This window comes from Drosophila navojoa, chromosome X, assembly GCF_054131105.1.
Source record: "Drosophila navojoa isolate 15081-1374.11 chromosome X, UAZ_NAV_1.0, whole genome shotgun sequence".
Classification (NCBI taxonomy): domain Eukaryota; kingdom Metazoa; phylum Arthropoda; class Insecta; order Diptera; family Drosophilidae; genus Drosophila; species Drosophila navojoa.
The window spans coordinates 16036112-16058745 of record NC_142895.1 but is presented as its reverse complement, the minus strand read 5'-3'; the positions used below and the strand labels follow the sequence as shown (position 1 = coordinate 16058745).

At 37.7% G+C, this 22634-nt stretch overlaps 1 protein-coding gene across 1 annotated transcript in view; it reads right to left on the bottom strand.

The window, feature by feature from the left end:
* The window catches only part of LOC115565378 (uncharacterized), a 112518-nt gene that overhangs the window by 40921 nt on the left and 48963 nt on the right, over positions 1 to 22634 (bottom strand). Inside the window, exon 2 of the mRNA XM_089264727.1 lies at positions 1143 to 1189. The gene's annotated coding sequence lies outside the window, so the exon portion shown is untranslated. The remainder of the gene's footprint in view (positions 1 to 1142; positions 1190 to 22634) is intronic.

The window sequence follows — 22634 nt, the reverse complement described above, 5'->3', positions numbered from 1 at the left end:
TATCTATTTTATTCTATTATTCTTATTATTATTATTATATTCTTATTATTTTTATTATTATTATATTATTATTATTATTATTTTATTATTATTATTATTATTATATTATTCTTATTCTATTATTTTAGTATTATTATTATTTTTTATTATATTATTTTTTACTTCTTATTATTATTTCTTTTATTATTCTTCTCTTCTTCTTCTTCTTATTTTCTTCATTTTCTCTTATTTTTTTCTTTTTACTTTTTCTTTCTTCTTACTCTTCTCTTCTTCTTCTTTTCTTCTTCTTCTTCATTCATTCTTCTTCTTTTCTTTTTTTCTTTTCTTCTCTTTTTCTTCTCTTCTTATGCTTCTTATTATTTTTTTTTTCATATACCCATATCACATTAAATTGGCTCAATCATCAACTAAGCTCCATCATCCCATATCACCTCAAATGAAATTTGCATACATAATGAACAATTTGAATGCCTGCCAACTTGGAGTTCTTTGCTCTTGCGCATCTCATCGGCTGCAGCCGAGTATTAGAAGCCAGCCCACACAATGGCAGCTTGACGATTGTGGCTCTGCAGTTCTGCCGCTATTATAGAGTCCGAAGCTTATTCGCTGCGGTCACTCCGCTCTTGGGCTCAGCCAAATGCCATGCAAATAGGTGAATTTGCAATCAAAAGAACAATTTTCATATTTAAGAAGAGTCAAGGAGAGAAAGAGAGAGAGAGAGAGAGAGGTAAAGAGAAATAGACACAGGCATGCACTTAATTTGGTAATTGTCTAAAGGACAACGAGTCGAAAGGCAAAAGACACAAGCAACACAGAAGCTAGGCATATGCATATATGTATATCTATGTATATATTACCTATACATGTATTGTATTTAGATAAACACACACGCACACACATGTATGCCTATCTATGTGTGTGCGTGTGTCTCGGCCAGTCTTGGTCATTAATATTAATTTCGTCTTTAATTTATTGTAATTTACGTGCATTTGATAAATCGTATTATTATTATAAGCAGTTGCCGCTCTCTCTCTCTCTCTCCCTCTCCCTTGCTCTGCCTGTCTGCGTGCGTGAGAAATATGTTTTCTGGCAATGACAACCCCACAGATATAGATATATATTTATACATATATGAAACTTACCTTTTGCTCCTGCAAAGCCTCAGCTGAGTTTCAAGCACGAGTTAAAGCTGCAAATAGAAGTAAAAAAAAAAAGCCTTTGATTAGTTTTGCTAAAATTAGTTTGAATTTCTCAAGTACTTCGATAAACACGTTTACAACGTGGCCAATTATAAATCCTTAATTATTATTATTAGCAAATAATTCGCGCTAATTGGCCCTTGAAATTAACTTTTTGCCGTCTTCTTCTGATTTCATTTAGCTGGTTAAAAGCATTTAATGCTAATTAAAATTAAATAGAGTTAACTAATGAAAATACTGAAAAAATCATGTATTATTTGTATTATATGCAAACCGATTTTTTTTTATGCTTTTTAATTGATTTGCAGTGCGTAAAAAATTATGAAATAATTTGCATTTATTTGCTAGACTTGAATTTAAATTTCATGTTGAGCTGACAGCTTTAAGTAAAAACTTGGCTCGAATTGAAATGCGCATTATTTGGATTTTATTTAGCCTAATGTAATGTTTGGCCAAGAAATTCTTTTTTTATTTTATTTTATTTTTATTTTTTTTTTTATTTTATTTTATTTATTTTTTTTTTTTGCATATTTATACCCATTCACGAGGGTAATTATTAATTAAATTTGTTATGTTACTAAAAAAAAAAAAAAAAAAAAAAAAACAAGTAAATAAATTAATAAAAAAATAAAAATAAATATGTAGAAAAATATATTTTAGTTCATTATGTGCCATATATGCCAAAATAAAAAACAAAACCAAAAAAAAAAAAAAAATAAATAGAATTCAATACTCAACTGACAAGAAAAAAAAATCTCTTGTATATTCACGTAAATATTAATATAATTTTGTATATTTATATTATTAAAAAATAAATTTAAAAAAATATATTGAAAACAATTTTGCATTTCAATATATGCTATGCCTAAAATAAAATTTAATATTAAGCTGGCAGGCAAAAACAAAACGGAATTCGAATTTCTAGCGAATTTCGTTTTGTTTCAGCAACAAAATATAAAAACTTGACTTTTGCTTGCATAATTCATATAGCTTAAGGTTTGCATAAGCAGATTTAAATACAAAATAAAAATTCAGTTTGCCACACATATGCGCTCAATTTTGATAAAAACTTTATTATTTTTGACTTAGGTAAATATTTATTTAAGCATTTTGATGCTTTTATTATTTTTGGCTAAAAGCAATGCTCAAATGCAAACTGTTAAATATATATAGAAAGTATAAAGTGTGTGTGTGATGTGTGTATGTGTTTATTGAATGACAGTGTTAAAAAGAAAAAAAAACTCTTGTGCATGCGACAGGGCAGCGCTTGAGGCGCTTTACGAAAAGTTCAAAAATCTCATTAAATACAAGAGCAGCCACAACCAAAACAGCAACAACAACAACAATAGCAATAACAATTGCAATATACTAAATATTTATGCCTTGCTGTAAAGTTGTTTTTCTTCCTTTTTTTTTTGTTCTTTTTGTTTCGCATTTGACTTTCATATAAAAATTGTGTAAAATAATAAAAATAATTTCGCACACACACGCACATATTGTCGCCAGACGCCATTTTCTTGTGTTATTATTGTTGTTTGTTGTTGTTCGTTGTTGTTGTTGTTGTAGCTGCTGCTGCTGTTGCGTGTAATGGACGCCGTTATGTGCATTGACATTGGCTTTGGGCCGAGCGCATCGCTGGCATAGCGCAAGGACAACATGAGCTCTGCTCCTTCCTTCTGCATTACTTTGGCTTGAATGAGCTTTGCCAGCCAGCCATCCACCCACCCGCCCGATACCCGCTACTCCCCCTCCCACCCTAATAGCTGCCATTCTCGGCACGTTTATAAACGACATAAATATAATTAAATTGTTATAAAAATGCATTCAACAAAATAACAACATGAGAGCTAACAGCGATTGGTTGAAGGGTCTCTGCACACTTGTCCATTGAGCATTACAAGTTTATGGTCTGCACTACACGTATGTACTCCCCGCCGCCTCCAGCTGCCCCGCCTTCAGCTGCTGCTCGAAGCGCACTTGAAATGCACTTCAATGCACTCGTTTGCGCCGGACGCCGAGCACTACAAATAAGTTATCTCTCTCTCTCTCTCTCTCTCACACCCTCGCACCGTTAGGGCGCATTGCTGCTGACAGCCTCTCTATGTGATTCTCATGCGTGTGCAATTGCAATTGTTTAGATTTTCAACAAGCATTAAAGCTGATTTAAAGCCCGTTGTTAAATGCAATTAGAAAACGAACCCATATATATATACATATGTATATATACATACACATATCGACGACATCTGATTCATTTGAAGCCATCGTTATTTGCCCTTCGATTGGCTAAACGTTTAGCAAATAGCTCACTTTGTTATCGATACATTTGATGGCCCTCCATGTAAACACCCACGCACGCTGATGAGCGAACGGAAAGCGGCTCTCGCGCTTGCTTATCGATATTTGACATGGTCGCGCCTCATTTGCGGCTCGTTTGTGCTTAAAAGCTGAAAGATAAGAGTAAGAGCCCGCTGTGACCGTGTCGCTGCTGGCTCCATCAACAAAATGAGCTCGCTTTCTGGGGGCCACCCACGACCCGCTATGAGTCGAGCAGCGCTACCAATCGAACAAAATTATTGCAATAATCAAATCAATATATATATATAAGATATGTGTGTGTGTGTGTGCAGCTTTTGTGTCTGTGAGATATCGCATGCCATCATTATTAATAGAGTTCATTAGCTGCAGACAACGCGAGACGCGCGTCGATTGGACATATCGAGTGAGCCGTGGCTAAAATGTTTAGCAAGAGGAAGAAGACAAACCCGTTTTCTCTAAACGAAAAGTCTCTTTAGCTCATTCCCTGAATTCCAGAGTGTGTGTGTGTGTGTGTTTTCGTTTCGTTATGGTTTCGGTTGAAAAATGCTTTGTTTATAAATGCGTTTATCATTCACTTCATGCGATCTCTGTTTTCTTCACATTGCCCTTTCTTTAATGAGAACTAATGAACGCCTTGGCAATGCGATCGTCATCAGCAGCAACATCATCATCAGCATCTGGATGATCATTGCTGCCGGTTTTGAATTTTTTGGTCATTGTCAAAAGAAGAAAAAGTATTTTTATTCAGCTGCTTTTATTGTTTACACAAGAGCAATAAAAAATCACAATAATATTTAACAAATACCCCCACATAAAAGGGGGGCCAACCCACACACACTCACATTCACAGGCAACGATTGGTCGTAAAAAAAAAAAATAAATAAAAGATTTATAAAACAAAATCAGCTCGAAATCTGTTAATGCAAATGCCAAAGACTCCAACCGTTTATATACATACATACATACATACATACATACATATGTACATATCTCTGAGATCTCTCTGGCTAATTATGTTTGGGGATCATTTGCCATATCAATCACAGAGCTGCAGCCAAAGATTACACGTGTGAATTTATGGCAAAGCATTAAACTGAATCGAGTAGAGCTGATAGATTAGAGAGATATACATATGCATCTAGATAAATAAGGCCAAGAGTACCCCAGCCTTGCCGCAGCTCACCAAATTGAATAATTTGATTGACACGCAATAAAAAGAGATAAACAAAAAACAAACAAAAAAACACTCGAAACTCTAAAAAATCAATATGAGCTTGGCTATTTATATGGTTCAACTATCTCGCTCTCTGTCTAAAAGTTAACCCTTCTAAAAAGGAAAAAAAAAAAAAAAAAAATCATATAATTTCCTTAAACAAAATGTCGACAACAACAACAACTAAACACGTAAAAGCCAACTACTAAAAGTTGCAGCACAAAAACTAACAAAGTTTTGTTCGTTTCGCCCATTTCCTGAGAACAACAAAAAATGTCAAAAAACTAAAAATATTTAGTATTATATACATATATGGTATGCATGTGTGTGTGTGTGTGTGTATCGGTATGTGTTGGTTTATAAAATTATGTCAGCAGTGCTTAACAACAACAACAACAACAACAACAACAACAAGGATATGTGCCTTGCGGCACAGGCGTGTAAATTATTTATGTGCCAACTGTCCTTCTTATGAGCGCCATTGCCACCCCACTCGGCCCGCCTCCCGCCTCCCGCCTCACATAATCCCAATGTGACACGCATGGCTCCTGCTGCTGCTGCTCCCGCTCCTGCTCCCGCTCCCGCTCCTGCTGCCACCAGTTTATAAATAAAAATCATTATTACTGACTGAGCCGCGCAGCTCCCTCAACTGGCGCTACGCTGCTGTTGCCCTCGTCGCACCCCCCACCCCCCTCTCCTTCGCTGCTCCTGCTTTGCCTCGCGCAACCTGTTCTCGCCCAGCGCCCTCACTCTTCCCCTCTCTGCCCGCCTCTCTTTCTCTACTGCTGCTTCTTACACCTCTCAGCTGCTGCTGCTGCTGCCCTGCCCTTCAGTCTCTCTCTCTCTGCCCTCTCTGCTCCTTCAGTTTGGGTATTTTTCAGCTGGCGACGTTGGGAGTTTTCGTTTGAAATTAGCACGCATTGTCCTTAATTGTTGGGGCGTTTGGGTTTTCATTTTGGGGCTTGGGCTTTCCATTCTTTCATTCAGAGTCTCTCTCTTTTTTTTTTTTTTTTTGCTGTTGTTGTTGTTGCTGTTTAACAAGCTTGGGGTCTGGTAGCCTGCCAGCCCTGGCGTGTACGTGTGTGTGTGTGTGTGTGTGTGCCAAGCCAATGACTCGTTTGGTTGGCTGCGTGTTTATTTATTTGACTTGTGCATGTCGCTTTTGGGTGTTAACTTTAATAATTAACGGCATTAATTGCCGCACATGTCACATGTTGGCTTTCGGCTTGTGCCGAACCACCCGAGCCACCCAGACGACTCGCACCACTCGTGCATAGCCATGCATTTTGTAGAATTTGTATCCAATTTATTTTTCATTCTTTGTATTATTTAAGAGCTTATGTCATGTCATATAATCAGCCGAAAGATTCACAGAAACAACAACAACAACAACAGCAAGAGCTACAGCTACAGCTACAACAGCACAGCTGCCCCGCCCACCAGATCGCAATACGCCCATCGAATTTGAACGCCTACCTTGGTACGAAGACTGCATTATTCATAAGCCCTAAACGTTAATTATGCACATGCCAGCGGGTTTTTTAGCTTTTTTTTTACTTTGTTTAGCTTTTTCGGGATTTGGATTTCGGTTTTTCAACTTTTGGCTTTTAATTGCACAAGCGTAAAATTTCAAATCGAAAGAAAACAAAATATGTTAAGAGTTTTGTTTTATTTATTTTATGTTGCGGCCTTTTTATTAGGTTTTTATAATTCAAATATATATATTTAAATAATAAAAAGCCAAATAAATTTTTACAACTAGTTAGCTACAGAGACTAACGTTTTTAGAGAGGCAGAGGGAGAGAGAGAGGAAGGGGGAGAGGGAGAGAAGGGCTTCAAAGCATAATCATGTTTTAAGACAAAGGAAGGATGTAAAAAATTATATATTATATATACTGTAGGAATTTTAAAATAAAATATCTTAACGATTATGGCAAAAAATTAAAAAAAAAATATTAATATATTTTAAATAAAATAAAAAATAATAAATAAATCGATTGTTGAATCATGCATTTAAGCTAATTGATTATTAATTTCAATTCATTGATCAAAATAATTGATTAATTATAATTAAGTCTCGATAGTTTGTACGCTGCCAAATCAAAAATCACGATTAATCGAGAACAAGTTTTGCTCTCGATATTTGAATCTATGTGTAAATTGAAAAAAGAAAGACTGATCCCCTTACCATTTCGAATTATCGGGACTAGACTGTATTAATTAAATATTTTATTTTTAATGTTGTTGCTCCAAAAATATTTGTCATCATTTTTTTATGAAATCTGGAATTCAGAATAATTCATATATAAAATATTTAACAAACTAACTTCCTTCAATCCCTATAGATTTGTTCGGTTCTTTGAGCAGCATATTCAAGCTAAAAAGCTATGAATGCGGGCAATATAAAGCTGAATGAGTTCGTATTACGCTCAATGCCTCAATCAGCTATTCATGGGCTAAATCAAAAACATGAAAAATATTCATAGAAAACGATATCTTAACTATTATGTGTATAGCTATAATAGTTAGCAAACTAAAGCTTGTTTTATGGCTAGAATTCGCATTAAAGCATGCCAGAGCAAAATGCCAAACTTTGATAGAATAACTTTTAGAATGTATTTTACATAAATTTAAATAATGAATTCCAATCAAGATCTGATCGATCGATCATGCTTATTGATGCCCCCTTCAGCTGTTCTTAGGCAGGTCAAAGAATGGAGAAAATGAAAACATTTTGTGGATGCTGATATCTGTTTATAAAAGTGATTAACAACCTATATTACCTTGATGACTAACTACTTGGTAAAGCTAACATTTCTAGCGGCCTTTCAGGACAAAATCTTATATACAGCAAACACGAGTAGGACCTATCTAGAACAACTTTCAGTTCCAACTGTCTGCATTCATTCGATAACATTTCGATAACAAACCAAGTCAAGTGGCAGTCGTTAGTTTGAGAAGTTGGGGGCATGGGGGGCTTGTGGGGGAGGGGGAGGCGTGCCCAAGTGATGCTCAATTAAAGCAACGTTTTGGCCATAAATGCCAGGCACTTAACAAACCCCTGACGATTATGAGTTCGACAATGAGGATTCGGGATGAGCCCAAAGTGTGTGTGTGTGTGTGTGGCATATGATTTTCAATTTATGCCACAAATCCGGAACCCAGACAGACGCCGCCAAACTGTTTTCATATTTTTCTTCTTTTTTTTTTTTTTTTGCATTTTGTGTGTATTATTTTTATTATTTTCTCTTGTGTGCTGTTTTTTTTTTTTTTTTTTAGGTTTTTTTTTTTTTTTTTGGCGGCAGCTTAACGCCTACGTCGATACAATTTGAGTTGGGTCGCAATGAGGCACGAGGCAGCAGGCAGCAGGCATGAGGCGTGGCACGACTGCGAGTGGCATCAAACCGAGTCCAAGTGGCAATGGGGTCGTCAACAGCAGCAGCAGCAGCAGCAGCAGAGGCAGCGGCAGTGGCAGCGGCAGTGGCAGCATTTGTCGTAGTCCTCCAACAGTTTTTGGCGGCCATTGAGCGCCATTAGGCGGCCTGTGCAGACATTAAAAACAGCTGCCATTGTCGCTGTCGCTGCTGTTGCTGCTGTTGCTGCTGATATTTTTGTTGCTGTTGTGGCATTTTTTGGAGCGGCGCACAAAAATTGCCTGTTTATATTCGCAGCGACAGCAAATTTTATTATTATTTTTGTTCTTGACAACGACAGCAGCTAGCAGAAGGAGCAGGAGCAGCAGCAGGAGACATTCTGCTGGCAAGTCCTACAAGAGGGACACAAACTGTAACAGGAGTTTTTGGGACATGCAGCAGGAGTAGCAGGAGCAGCAGGATAGCGCGTCTAGTATCAGTTGCCTGCTTTGGGTTGATTTTATGCACACTCCCATAAAGTGCAAAACGGGCATATTGGCTTTGCAGCAACAGGCGGTGCTTGTCGAGCGCTTGACACAGATGGCACTGTGTCTGAGTGGATATGCAGAGGGCAGCTGATAAACTCACAGAGCCTTAATGCCCCATCAGACTCTATAAGAGTCCGAGAGTCTTAATACCCTATCAGACATGTGTGTGTATGTGGGCAGTAGTCGGTTCTCGGGGAGTCAGGGAGTTGTCTAATGGGGAATGCCGACTAGTTCACAGTTACACAGTGCTTAGCTCACAATAGATTATAGAACAAGTGTGCCATCAAGACTTTATTAAATCAACAGACATTTAGAGTCTGTGAGATATATTTATAGATGCAAATTATTGTGAATAAATGAAGAGGAAGAGGACAAATATTCACAACTATTGTGAATGAATATTGTGAAGAAAAATGATATATCATACGATTTTATTGTGAAAAAAAGTAAAAAAAAAAAAAAAAAATTAATTAAAATAAATTAAAATTAAATAAAAATTTATTAAATTAAATTTATTGGGAATTGAAGTAAACAAAAGGAAAAAAATGTAAAAAAAAAAAATGAATTCAAATAAATTAAAATGAAATAAAAATTTATTAAATTAAATTTATTGGGAATTAAAGTAAACAAAAGGAAAAATTCAAATAAAAAGAAAATAATAAAAATTGAATTAACATAATAATATATAAAATTATATATCATGAAAAATACATAAAAAAAAAAATGCAAATATTTAGGATTATTTTTTGTGAATGGAAATATATATAGGATTATTTTTTTAAGTAAATGAAAACTACCATATTTAAGATTTTTTTATGAATAAATGAATAATAAATGAAATAAAAAAAAAATATTAATAAATAATTAAAAAAAAAAAAACACATAAAATAATTTTCTTTTTATTTAATAAATGAATCAGAAGTGTCAATTCAGTGAAATTTAGTGCTCCAACTATAGCTCAAAGAACTCTTATATTTTATTTTAAAGAAAAAAAAAAATGTTATTGCTCCTTTAGCTACATCTTATAAGACTTTTGTCTTTGATTTCAAAATCGCTCACAGACTCTGAAGATCCAAGGTATTTAGTTATCTAACTATAAAAAAAAAAAAAAACTCATATATTTTAGTTAAAAGTCTTTCCTGGAATCTGACAATCCAAGGTATTTGATCTTCTAGCTATTATTTAAAAAGGTCTTATATATTCTTTAAACCAGGGTATTTGCTGGTCTAGCCATAACTCAAAGAACTCTTATATTTTGTTTTACATCTTCTACTTCTGCGCCATCTTTAGATTTTTTTTTTAGCAAAATTTGCATTTATGCGCCGAAAACATTTGTCTAGCAGCCGTTGCTCGCTGAATTTGTTGCATCGACGACAGACTCTACAGAGTCAGAGATGAGTCAAGGCGGGGCGTCGCTGGGTGTCTGGCGCGGCACCTTTTGGGCGCAGCGACGGCGCATGCCGCTTAGACGTCGCGCAACCAATTAAAGAATAATTCATTTCAATTGAAGTCAATCAAAAGAAATAATTTCACGCTTAATCAATTAAGTGCCTGGGGCACAAAGAATGCCAAACAGACAAACAAACAAACAAAAGCAAACAAAGAACATTTTATGCTGTTGAGATTTTTGGGGAATTGGAGCAAGCGAATGCGACATGGGTTAATCAAAGAGGCGCTGATTGAACGGCCATATGGAAGAGCCATAGAGAGCTGGAAGAACATAGAGAGAGAGAGAGAGAGAGAGAGAGTAGATCGCCATCATCATCATCGCCATTATGATGATGATATATGGGCACATATATCAGAGAGACACTTGAGCTTTGCTTTCGAGCCCCCAACAAATTGATTTGATGGCGGTGCTGAAATGCCGCCAAGTGGCACTTGAGCAAGCCAGACTTGAGAGATAGTTATATATATGTATATATATGTATGTATTGCGATTGTTCGATCAATTTATATAGAGTGAGAGAGAGAGAGAGAGAGAGGGAGAGAGAGGTAGGCAGCGCAATTGAAATATGCTGAATTGCAGCTAATCAGAGCGGCAGAGCCACAATTTTGTTAATCAGTGAATGTTTATGAAACTGGGCGAGAAATTAGACGGCGGAAAATATTTTATATTATTTATATATATATTCACTCAGCCCGCTACAGTTTTTCCAGCTCTTTGGGTTGAATCTCCTCTTGGCTTATCTTTAACTTTAGCCAATTTGGAAAAACAAAATATATAACAAAGATATCAAATTGTGGGTATATACGTTAGTATTCCGTTTTTTACTTTTTTCCTGTTTCCTCATCGAAAAGGTTATTTTAAAAGTTTCAATTTCAATATTATTATTTTTTTTTTAATTTCAATTAATATTTTATGTTTTAAAGGCTTTTGAAGTTAAAGTTGAGGTATAAAAAAAAAAACGAATATTAATTTTACATACATACATGCATGAATTACAGATTATCGTCTTGGTGCCTTAAGGCAATTTAACTTAAGCTCAATTTAATTAAATTTCTTTTAAGGGCTATGACAAAATATAATAATTATATTTATAAAGAAAATACATTTGCACTTTGCAGTGAGAGATGCTCATAGAAAAATAAAAAAAAAACTCAAATAATATTTATGCAGGTAAGACTTCACATGCTACACATACATATACATATATAGCTATACAATAAAAAATATATAATATTATGCGCATAAATATCTATATATTTTTTTAAATGAAATATTCACAAATTTTCATGCAGCTGCCTTGGGGCAACTTAATCCAAACAGAATTTAATTAAATATATTTGTAGGTACGGACTATGGAAATTAGCAATTTTAAAACTGATTTTTTTTTACTTGGAAAAAAATTGTACAAATATTTATAAACTCATATTGAATATCTAGAAATATTCAAAGAAAAAGAGCTGCAGTCTAGAGTTTAAATATTTTAATAGGAAATACCTGAAAAGCCGCAACAAATTGTTAACAATTTCATATGCTGAGCAGAGAAATTGCAATAGTTGCAATAGACTTTTTGCTATTAAAAAGTTTACAGGCCGACAACAGAGGGCGCCACAAGCACGCACACACACATACACACACAATGCATGTCTGTGTCTATGGTTTTCTACTTTTTCGCTTTTATTATTATCATTTTCTTTTTTTTTTTCGAGTGGCACACGCATTGTCAAAAACATTTGCGCTCTTATGCCAGGGCCACCCAGAAATTGTTTGCTGCAACACAGACGATCGGCACAAGCGGGGGCAACGAAACGCAAACGAAACGGAATGGAACACAGTGCAGCTACGACGACGGGAACAGACAAAGCCAAAGGCAATGGCAAAGCGTCGCATTAATTTGTCATTTTGCGCGTTTGGCGACGACGGCAAATGGGGCGCAATGATGATGGAGTGGGCGAGCCGGCAGAGTTTGCACGACTATGCCAACATCAAGTGGCGCAGACACAGATACACACACACACGCCCACACGCACACACATACACACACAACACTTATCACATACTGAAAACTTTGTTTTTTGCTTACGCGCTGTAAAAACTTGTGTATTTTTTTTTATTAAAAAAAATTCTTTTTTTCTCACAACTCTTTTTTTTTTTGGCTGTTGTTTACACGCGCTGCCTTTTTGGCTTCTATTTCCGCTGCCACGCACACACACACACACATACACAGGCGCGCGCGCAATTTGACTTTGAAAAGTACAACAACAAAAAATGCAAAACTTTTATGGGAGAGACAGAGGTAAGGCAAGGAGGATAGCCCAAGTGTGAAGCGGAATGGTAAAGGCTAGCAGCGGGGCTGTCAGGCAAACATTGGTGGCCATGTCTAGCACACACACACACACACACACACATACATATGCACTGCGGTGGCAGCCACTTCATTTGCTTGCTCATTAAAAGTTGCGACACATACAAATGCAGGCGGCACGAAGTCAACACGTTTGCCAGCATGTCAAGTGCCAGTCAGAGTTGCCTCTGCACCACCAAAGGGGCAGCAGTCAGCAGCACCACCATGGCACAATGAATGTCAAGAACGAGTGAAAATTTGCGCTTAAATGCAGCACAAAACTACAACGAGGAGGCCAGCGACCCAACACCTCTCACTCGCTCAGTTACTTTCTCGCTCTCTCTCGCTCTTTTACTGCCTCTATCTCTCTTTTAAAATACATATAATGTATATATATTTGTACAGACTTGCTGAAAATGCACAAAAAATTTGTCACATTTCAGAGAGCGAGCGAGCGAGAGGGAGAATGACTGAGCTGAGCTAAACTGAGGTGTGTGTGTGTGTGTTTGTGTGTGTGTGTGTGTGTGTGTGTGTGTTTGTGTGTTTGTGTGCATCAGCGTGTGAGGTGCTGCTGCCCCTGTTCACATTTCCTGCGCCCTGTCTTGGTCATTATTATAATTTTTCATGTCTTGACTTCACATAGCAACAGCAATCAACACACACACACACACACACACACATGAGCTGAGGCTTAGCGGCTTACTGGAGCGTGCTTGGGGTTGGCAGCTGCACAGGTGTGTGCACACACACACACACACACACACACTAGTCCGTCTGTCAAAAGTACAAATGACTACAAGTCGTCCCAGTCGAAATCGGATTCAGATTCAAAATCCGGAGTTTTGCTTGGCTGCCCACCGCATCGCCACTTGGGTATTTATAAAGCAGACCACATAGACACAGTCGAGTCTATGAAATGCAAGTGTTCGCATAGCTGATGAATGTCATCACACACACAGAGAGAGATAATGAAGACCTGATATGTGTGGGGCAAATTTACAGATGCAGTGAAAGTTACTAATTAACATGAAATGATAAGAGTTCAGCTCGACTTTATTTATAAAACTTATGAAATATGAATAATAGTTTTAGCACACGGATAATTATTATTATTTATTTTATCAGTATTGTCATTGCCATTGCCATTGTCATTGTCATTGTCATTGTCATTGTCATTGTCATTGTCATTGTCATTGTCATTGTCATTGTCATTGTCATTGTCATTGTCATTGTCATTGTCATTGTCATTGTCATTGTCATTGTCATTGTCATTGTCATTGTCATTGTCATTGTCATTGTCACTGTCATTGTCATTGTCATTGCCATTGCCATTGCCATTGCCATTGTCATTGTCATTGTCATTGTCATTGTCATTGTCATTGTCATTGTCATTGTCATTGTCATTGTCATTGTCATTGTCATTGTCACTGCCATCCCCTACTCCACTTTTACTTTACTTTTAAGTCTAAGAATTAGTTCAGCCCTAATGGAACCATTCAGTTAACTAATCAAATAGCATTAAACATTCCATTTCTCACCATTTTCAACTGTCTGCGACTCTTCCTCGTTCTCTCTCCTTCTCTCTCTCTCTCTCTCTCTCTCTCTCTCTTGGTCACCGACTGAATGTCGCCGAAGCTGACCCTATAAATAAGCACACGAATGGGTCAGTCTCTCTTCTTATTAAGCAATGCCCCACTGCAATGCATTAGCTAAGCTAGCCACCCGAGAGCCCCAACTGCGCAACCCTTGTAGATAGTTTGGATTCGCGTATCTTTATGCTGTCGGTCGTCATCAGCTCCGTAGCTCCGTAGCTCCGTAGCTCCGTTGCTCCAGAGCTTCAGAGCTCAGCGACATTTTGCTAATTAAGCTGTGCGGTTCACGTTAAAATTGTTGCAGGCACCGCAGCACCATCGGAACATCGCAACGCCGCACCGCCGCACCGCCACACCACCAGCTATTAGCATTTTTATGTTGGCAGAGAGAAGGCACTTGAGGTTTATCTGGGCAGAGTTTATGTCTGGCAGCGGTCACTACTTAGTCTGATTATTGTTATTATGGCGTCGCAGTTTTCATAAATTCCCAGCAAGTTATTTTCCCATAAATTCAGCGGCCAGACGTAGTGCAAGGACAGCGTCGGACAGGACAGGACAGGATAGGACACGACATGAGAGAAGAGAACAGGACGGTACGAAGTGGGACAGGACAAACCAGAGGACATGCCGACAGCTCCACAGGTAGACAGCGACTAAGACAACAACGACGATGACAACAGACAGACAGATAGACAGACTGAGAGACGGGGCAGACAGAGCGAGGGCAAGGCATTGCGACAGATAGCTGGCAAGACGCTTGGCGCTGTGTGTGCTGTTGGAGCTAGCGGGGGCCGCAGTCGGGTCGTCCTGTCAAGACGCAGACGACGCTGAGGCAGCAAGCCGCAGCCATAAAATGTCGTCGATGGGCAAAAATCTGTGACGGGGCCAGGAGGCGGCAGGGGGGCGGAACGTAAAGTGAATGCACATCATGAAGCAAGCACCTGTCCCAGACGCTTTGTCCTTTGGGATGCAATTTAAATTGGCATTCCACATGACGGCCAAACGAGTGCGAATGCGAGTATTCATGTGCAAGGACATTCGCCGCATTTAACTGAATTGAACTGAACCGAGCCATCATCTAGCCGGGCCTTAACTAAAACCAAGCTCTACCTCTAGCTCTACCACTACCTTTACCTCTACCTCTAGCTCTACATCTGCCTCTACCTCTACCCTAGCTCTATCTCAACTAAACCTGTCAACCAATATCACCTGCTCTATGCGTGGTATTAATTTACTTCTACTTCCACTTCTGCCTCTTCTGCTGCCTCTTCTTCTTCTTCTTCTACCCTTATTTGGCAAAGGGTATAATAAAGTTGGCATTGCTTATGTGCGAATCGAAAAGAGTTTAATATTTTCTTTAATTGGACAGGCAAACGAAGCTGAAATTGTTTTCAAGTTCTCTATATCTTAGTCGAAGGCATTTGCTTTTGCCAAGGAACTTGACTTTGACTAACTTGAATTGCTGACAGCTTAGTGAAGAGATGTGAAGAAATAATATATACCTATTATACTGACTATATGTTCTTTATATGTTATTAATATTTGCTCGATATATTCTTAATATTTACAATCGAGTCAAAAAAAAAAAAAAATTATCTAGAGCTTAAGATATATTTGTGGCATGATTCAGTTATATTGTGGATCAACTGAGTACCTATATATAATATATATAGTAATATATCTCATGTGATATCATATGTAAATAGTAGAAGAATGACTTCAGTTATTCTGTATTTGTATATATCATATATCATATCATATCATATCATATCATATTGACTTGTCTGTCGTCTATAATCTCCAGATAAGCTTAGTCAATAGGAATATTACTTTGATGATTTCATCAAGTGCCCTGATTCAAACGCATTTCAACATAGGGTATCTGCTAGTTTAGCATTGCTCATTCATATTTCGTATGTCTGTTTTTTTTTTTTTAACACATTCCTTTTCCGTTGATTATTATGAAATGTGGCTTTTGCTATTGTCATTATATGTTGTTGTTGTTGTTTATTGTCTTGTGCAAAAATCATCAGCGACCTTCTCAGGCTAAAGTGACTTCTCGCTTCCCGCTTCTCGATTGTCCAGTTCTCTCGATTCTTATTGCTCGACGCGCATTCGTTCCGAATTGCATTTGTTATCTTGTCGCGCCCCATTGTCGTCATAGTTCTCAGCCACTGGGCAGCCGTTAACGCTTAGGTAAACAAGCAGCAACAACAACTATTTGCAACAGCAACAACAACAACAGCAACAATTTAGTGTCGGTTCCGCTGTCTGCGGCATGTTTTTGCAGCGCTTCAACGGTTGCTGCACTGCTGTTGCAGCCATCATCATTACAGGCATTGGCCGTTGCCAATGCCAATGCCACAACTTGTCCAGTTCTCACCTCTCTCTCTCTCCACACTCCACACTCTGCGCTTCACGTAATGCTTATCTTGCTCATGTCGAAACACGAATGCTACGCGTCTGTGCGCCGCCTGCCGTCCAGCTATCAATTGGATATCATCGCGCCAAGGTGCTGCCACTGCGATCGACCAGAGATAGCGAGCAGCGCTAAGCATTGCTCAACTTATGCAACTAAATAGTCGCGCCCCATAATCCAACCCCCTGTGTCCGCTCTACACTTATGCGCTGCTATTTATTTATTAGTTAATTGGCTTTCATTAGGGCTCTCTAGGCCCCAACTACTTACTGGAGGTCTGTCATTAAAGAGCGCTTCGATTCCCATATTTCGATGCAATCAGTGAACTTTCTTTGCGCAATTATTATTCATTAACATTTGCTTTTTATGATTCATGGGAAACGTGTGGAATTTATTGGACTTAAATCGAATTGAATGGGTTACATTATGTCTGCCTTATGAGACATTGTATAAGCTAAAGGTGATAGGATATGTTCGACGGATATTTATTAGAGTCGGCCATATGAATATATATATGATATTTTAATAATGATATGATTATGATAGTTAGTAAATAATAGTTAAAGTTCAGAGAGTTCTATAAAGTTATTTCATAGTAATATTTTTGCAATTTCGATTCTTTAAAAACTATTAAATTTTTTTTTTTTTTTTGCTTCAGCATATAAATAATTATAAAAACATATATACTTATACATACATATTTATACACACATATACACATACATACATTTATACTAAAGATTATAGATTTAAAAATTATCTAAAAAAAAATGTTGTTTTTTTTTAAGGCACAAACTGTTTCTAGAACTTATGAGAAGCGCATAGAAGAGCGACTTTTCACATTATTTATTATTATTCTTTATTATTAAGCACTCAACCGTGCTAGGTTCTACACTCTCTAAAACACTTTCCCTAATTGTATTCAAAAATAAATAAATCTAGTGCGAAATACAATATTTTGAAAGTAATTTGAAACGCAAATTTGGATAAGCATATTTATTAATTTTTAATTTTAATTCGCAAATTTGCAAATTTATGCGTATGGATGGGAGTGATTTATGCCAAAAACATTTATGAACTGGCAGCTGTTTACTATTCTCACTCTCTCCCCCTCTCTGTCTCCCTCTCTCTGCCTCTCTCTCTCTATCTCTCACTCTTTACTAATATATTTTATAGTAATTTAGCTTAAACATAATACATATTTTGATGTATAATTGTTTTAGCTCTTGTGTAATGTGATTTTCAGTTAATACGTAAATTAATAATAAATTGGTTTCAATGTTGTCATTTCTCGTCTAACGGTTCTCCCCCACAATTGCCGCTGCCTTCTCAATTATTCGAAATATTCATGCGTGATGAATTATTTTTGTTAAGCTTGCTCCTTGCTGCCGCTTATCATATTAAGTATTTCATTTGGCCAACTGAATTGTTGCCAAGCTGCTGACTACTGGCGCTGCTCCCAGCATAACTCTGGCCACAATCGGCCTATTCCAGAGATTCTCAATCGCCATCAGTGCGGCTATCTGATGATGATGAGCATGCGAATGCTCAAGCTCTTATCTAAAGCTAAAAAACTGAAAGCTAAAAAGCTAAAAGCTAAAACGGACTGCCATAGGTCCAATGCCAAATGCCAATTCCGATTCCCATGTGCAACATAATTTGTACTTTAATCGTGTGGCCAAGAGCTGACGATGCTGCTGCTGCTGCTGCTGCTCATCCAGCTGGCAATGGCCAGAGCTCTGCTGTGGCTTCCACTGTGGCTTCCACTGTTCACTTCATTTTCATAAATGCCACATTAAAGATGCTGCCGTTGTTGTTGTTGTTCGGCTCGCCGCAGATCGCTCGCAGAACAAGACATAGCTCTGCCATCAAATGACATTAGCCTGGACAACACACTCTACGGCTATGACAAAAAAAAAAACATCAAGTAAAGGAAACGAGCTGAAACACGTCCTCGGTTGCAGTTTTTACGGCCAGTTTCAGCTGGTGGGCGCGACGTTTGGCGGGGCTTCTGGAATGGGAAACTGGTAACTGGGCGTAGGCATCGTCTAGATACCTTTAGCCAATTTATACAAAACGCTGATCACTTTATAAGTAAGTATATCATCATTTATACATGCGCTTGCCGAAGCCAGCGAACCGCAAGCCAAGTAAGGCTCGACAGAGGGCCAAGACGACAGCAACGGCGACTGCGACGCTGACGGCGACGGCGACGGCGGCAGCGACAGCGACTGCGGCTACTTAGCCATGTCGTTTTTACCGTTTTTGGGCGCATGGGGCATGCCAAAAATGTTGCGAACGTCTCAGCGTTTTGTACAGTTTTGTTGTATTATTATTTATTATTGTTGTTGCTGTTCGTTCTGGTCATTTATATTGTGTGTGCGAGTGTGTGCGAGTGTGTGCGAGTGTGTGTGTGAGAGAGCGAGTGTGCATGTGTCAAGTGGACTTGTTTAATAATTTATGATGAGGCCAAAAACGTAGATCGTGCGTTGCGCATTGCCAGCCATTAATCATGCCGCCAGTCAGGCCAACAGCAGCAGCAGCAGCAACAACAGCAGCAACAACAACAGCAACAGCAACTCCTGCGAGAAGCGCAGCGGCTGCTACTGCTGTAGTAAAAGTTCAATTACCCGCCAAATCAAAATTCAATCTGCTGGCTACAAAAAAGCAGTAAGGAAAAAACAAACAAACAAACAGAGAGACAGAGAGACAGACAGACAGCCGGAGAGACAGTAAAATCCGCTGGCCAGCGCACAGTAGTTGCACGGCTGCTGGCAGCGCCGAGGCGGACGGAGGCGGAGGGAGGCGGGGGCGTGTTGCCACTGCATATTGACTGCAGTCTGCAATGTGGTAAAATCAAAAATTCCAAACGCATACGACAGACAAGCATGACGACGACGAAGACGTGGAGTAGCAAAAGCTGGATCAGCAAACGGCAGCAGCAGCAGCAGGAGGAGGAGTGGGGGGAGGAGGAGGAGGAGAGGGCTAAGGAGTAGCAGCAGCTGGAGGGAGACGTCTGAAGTAGGTAAAGACACAGCGAATCATGTCGTGGCGGGCGTGTGCTCAGCCATGGCGTAGGCAGTGAGGACGCTGATGCCTGATGGTGCCCACTTAGCAGCGCCAGAGATCAGATGACAGCGAGAAGACATCGGCGACGTGGCAGGATAACATTCAGCCAGTCAAACAGTCAGGCAGTCAGGCAGTCAAACAGGCAGGCAGGCAAGCAGGCAAAAACGCGCCCAAAAACCACCAAAGGCTATCAATCAAGAGGCGTACTTCAAATACTCTAACTTGCGAATAAGTTGACTAACAAGTGGGGCAATAAACTGAGCGCAAAGTACAGTGAATGCTGACTAAGAGGAACCAACGAAGAAGGCAGTTGCATTACAACTTGACTGATAACGAAATGAAATGGATAACGATAATGCTGCTAAAAAGGGGAATAACACTGTCAATGACCATGGTGACAATGTAATCATAGCAATAATAATGCTAATGAATTGTTAATAATAAATACGATGGCGATGTTTGTATGAATAATAATGAACATAGCAATAAGGATATAATGATGTTCCATTTTTAACAGGTATAATCAAATTATAATTATTATTATATTATATGGGTATTATATTATTATTATTAATATTATTATTATGCAATATTAGTTTAATTAATTATTACAAACTATATTCATAATAATAATATTATTAATAATCTTATAAAGTCAAATCTCGATAATTTATAAATCGAAAATTATGATATATCGAAAAAAAATCGAGTTTCTATGTCGAAAAAAAAAAACAACTGATCCCCTAGCCATTTCGAACTATCGGGAGTCGACTGTATTAGTAAAAATAGTAATGATAATTAATAATAGTAGTGATACTTAGTAATAATAACAATAATTAATAATAGTAATAATAATAAATAATAATAATAATAAAAACTAATAATTTTAATAATAATAAACAATGATAAATACAAATAATAATAAATAATAATAATAATAATAATTAATAATAATAATAATAATAATAATAATAATAATAATAATCCTCCTCCTCCCTCCTCCTAATCCTCCTCCTCCCCTCCTCCTCCTCCTCCCCCCTTCCTCCTTTTCCCTCCTAATAAATAATAATAAAAATTAATCATTTTAATAATAATAAACAATAATAAACACTAATAATAATAATAATTAATAATAATAATATAAATAATTAAAAAGAATAATTATAATAGTTAATAATAATAATATAAATAATTGAAAAGAATAATTATAATAGTTAATAATAATAATAATAGTTAATATTAATAAAACTAATAATAATAATTAATATTAATACTAAAAAAAAAAATAATAATAATATCAATTATCAGTTTGACTCTGATAGAAAAAAAAACCTTTTCCATTTATAGGGCTTTAAAGCCCGAATAAGCTGCTCGCTTGTCTCAACAGTTTTTCCGCAGACGTGAGCTTAACCCAATTCTAAACTATAAACTAGAGTTGTATCAGATATCTACAAATAAATTATATATCTATATTGACTTGAGAGTTGCCGAAGAAATCGAAAAAGCCAGCGAAACTTTGTTTCACTGAAATTTGCAATGCGTTTGGCAGGGTATATAGCGAGCGAGCTCTCAGCGTGACCTGAGGGCCATGTGTGGCTCGCAACTGTGTATGTGTGTGAGTGTGTGTGTGTTGGCCACGTAGTAGGTGCAAGCATAAGCGCTACTAATCTGCTACTCAGTGGCGTATCAAGCTAAGCAGCATGCCAGCGAACAAACAAACAAACAAACAGAGAGACAGACAAAGAATCAAACAGAGAAAGACAGACACAGAGATGGAGATAGAGAGAGAGAGAGGGAGAGAGGGAGAGAGAGAGAGACACACAGAATAGAGCCTGGCAGACGAATGGCAAATGCAGGCAGCTGCTGCTGCTGCTGCTGCTGCTGCTGTCGCTGCTATGCTCATTGTGTGTGAGTGATCAGACAGCCGCAGATTACGTATACGCCGCGTTGTGTGCTTAACTTTTTGACTTTGGCTGTGGCTTCTGCGGCAACAGCAGCAGCAACAACAACAAAAACAATATGAAATATACCTCTGGCTGCTGCTGCTGCTTAAAAAGTCCGCTCAGGTCTCACAGATGCCGCAGTCGCAGCCTTCATTTGTTATTCAAAAGTTTTTGGCTGCCTTTCTGCTGCTTCTTCTACGTCTTTTTTTTATATCTTTTTGTTGTTGTTGTTTTGCGCCACGTACGCAGCTTGACTGAGGCTGGGGCTTGAAGAGCGAGTCTTAGCCAGACACGACATTTGTCCAGCAGCAGCAGCAGCAGCAGCAGCAACAGTCGGGCAGGTCTTTGGTCTTGCCATAATGAGCTGCAAGTGCAGACTTTAATGGCTCCGCTTGCACAGATTTGATAGTGAGATGACTTCAGCAATGCAATCAACAAAGAAATGGGCAAAAACTCAGCTCGGGCACTCGGGAATTTCCAAGTCCGCGCACAGTAAACATCCAAATTAAACTATTTATACATGCTGAATTTTAAATACTCTCACACACAAAGTGACATGCATATGCATGCATGTCAACTCGACTGCCAGCAAATGCAACAAAATTCTTTACAATTTACAAAAAAAAACAAATACCTGAAATGCCGCACACACTCGCCAGCATAAGTATGCGTACACCACAAATAATTTAATGGCTCTGCACGGGGATGCGCTATCAGACAAAACATTATCAGTGTTTATGTCAATTTTTTTATATATACATATATAAATAAATATATCTCTATATTTCTTTTTAAACTATCTGCTTTGTTGATTTAGCGAAACTACAAAAAAAAATATATATATAACCCAAAAAAATAAATAAATAAACAGGAAAATGCAGGAAAAACTGGCTACAAAAATGGCAGACAAATATTTTTGGGCCGGGAAAATTGTGCGAGATATTTATGCCAACATTTCATGGTATTTATTTATTTATTTTCATTTTTATTTTATTTTTTTGCAGTAAATTTATTGAATTTATTTCCACTCTGCGCTTGGCTTTCTGCTCTTGGCCATTGCAGAAAAAATAATGACTAAAGTGATATTTATTCGAGCCCGAAACATAGCAAATAGCCAATTTCATACAAACTATGCACAGGCATACGATTTAAATGGAGTAAGTAAACAACATTTGAGATGCGAACGAT